Source organism: Cupressus sempervirens, chromosome 8 (assembly GCF_028749045.1).
Source record: "Cupressus sempervirens isolate cs-2001-9-10 chromosome 8, ASM2874904v1, whole genome shotgun sequence".
NCBI lineage: Eukaryota > Viridiplantae > Streptophyta > Pinopsida > Cupressales > Cupressaceae > Cupressus > Cupressus sempervirens.
Window position 1 is genome coordinate 144,259,200 of NC_143125.1, and position 2,294 is coordinate 144,261,493.

The window sequence follows — 2,294 nt, forward strand, 5'->3', positions numbered from 1 at the left end:
CATGAACATTTTAAATGAATTTTTTGTACATAAAGGTAAAAGTTATAGTTAAGAAGTGGGTAAGACATAAGATGATTATTATTATTACTACTAAAATAGAACAAGAATTAAAATTTATAATTAGGATTTAAATTTATAGTTTTAGGATCAACATTGGCATTATAGGATAGCATTTAAGTAATTAATAATTATTTTAATATAATTGATTAACTAATTAAATTTTAGCAATCATATTAATAAAATTAAACAAATAATAATAATAATAATAAATAAATAATCACATACCTCTACTTGGCTAAAGCACCTTCTATTGGCCTCTCCTCCTCCTTTAGCCCACTCATGCAAAATGATGGGCTAGGAGGTGCACAAATGGGTTTTATAACCCAAGAGGCACTCAGCCAAGTACCCCTATGTCAAGAGGTACTTAGTCGAGCACACTCTGCCTTGTAGGTAGCCACACAAACTCAGCTGCGCAATATTCGACCAAGTTTTTCATGACACTTGTCCACAAATTTGACTATTGTTCATGCATTTACCCTACTATCAAAAACCTAAGAGCACTAAATGTGAAATATGCCAAAAAAAAAAGCTTCAAACCCTAATAAAAGGAAGTTTAGTTGAGTATGGAGATGCTAGAGTTTAAGTGCAAAAGCCAAAATCCAAGAAAAGGTGCCATACTTTGGAGAAGTCAAACTCTCTATGTAGACAACAATATGTCCTTTTGAGATGTCAAAACATAAAATTTTCTTGCAAGTTATGATTTTTATAAAAATTTAAGGATTCAAGAAGAGATGTGGCTCCCACCTGGATTACCAAAATGTATGTATATAAACCTAACCTTTTGGGATCATGCTTAAACAAGAATAGTTAGTTGAATAACATGTATATCAAGATTCAAATAAGGTTCAACTATTACTAAACTTGAATTTTAATGAACAATATAACTGGACAATTAGCTTCTAAATACAACCTTAGAGAAGCTCAACAAATGCACTCAAATCAACTTCTTGGTTTACTCATGGAGATTTTCATGGATGTGCTCTCCCAAACCACAATACATGAATCCCAAAAACTATGATAAGATGCAATTCGAAGGATACAAAGATGTAAATATACCTAATATTGGAATGGAAAATGGAGAAATCCATTCAAGAGGTGTTTATGGTGTTAGTTTGTGGTGACTGATGAGGAAAGTATTGTACATACTTCATAAATTCTTTGGGGCTCGAGGCGTTGCCCTGAAAAAAAAAATTGGGCTACTATTGGCTAATGGCACAAAATTTTGGACTACTATTTGCCATTTGCCAATGGCACAAAATTTTGGGCTACTATTCGCAAATTGGCTATTGTTTATATTCCCAATGCATGGCCGACATGTTGTAACAAATTTTAACCCTAAAGCAGAAAAAATACTTGTATAAAAGGGCTTAGGGTTAGCGATTGTTCCATAAGGTGATGTGAAAATTGGTTCTTATGGCAGTATTGAGTTGTAAGGGATTATAGATTGTTATTGGGTTTTTATCACTAGATCGCAAAAATATTGGAATTGCTATTTGGTGGATGTAGCCCATGGATTAGGTGAACCACGTTAAATCTTTGTGTCTTGTGTTCTTTTTTGTGTGATCTATTATTTTTTGATATTGGTTATATTTGCATGTAATTGTTATTTTTGTCTGAGGTTTAATCCTAACAAGTGGTATCAGAGTGAGCTTTTTTTTCAGTTATCCTCTGCAGGAAAGTCTCACGATTGAGTGGGAGCCTCACAGTTCAGTGGGAGCAATGGCAGATAAGGGTAAGCTAAGGGTTGACAAGTTTTATGGGTAGAACTTTCAGTTATAGAATATGCAAATGGAAGACTCTTTATTAGAAGGATTTATGGAAGTCATTAGAAGGCAAAATCAAGAATCATGGATCTCTTTCAAATGACGTCTGGGATCTTTTAGATAGAAAGGCACTTAGAAGCATTCAATTATACCTAGCACCATCAGTGGCATTTAATATTACAAAAGCGAAGATGATAGAAGAGTTAATACAAACCCTACTAAAGCTGCATGAAAAGCCCTCTGCTTCAAACAAGATATTTCTCATGAAGCATTTATTTAATATAAAAATGGTAGAAGGTGGATCTGTTGTAGATCATTTAAATGAGTTTAATACTATTACTATTCAGTTATCTTCTGTGGGTATCAATTTTGATGTAACGCCCCGCCAAGGGATCCAAAAGAATTAACCTAAAGTTTTACTAAGTTTGCTAAACATTTTTTTTTTTTAAAGTAAGAATGAATAACATACAC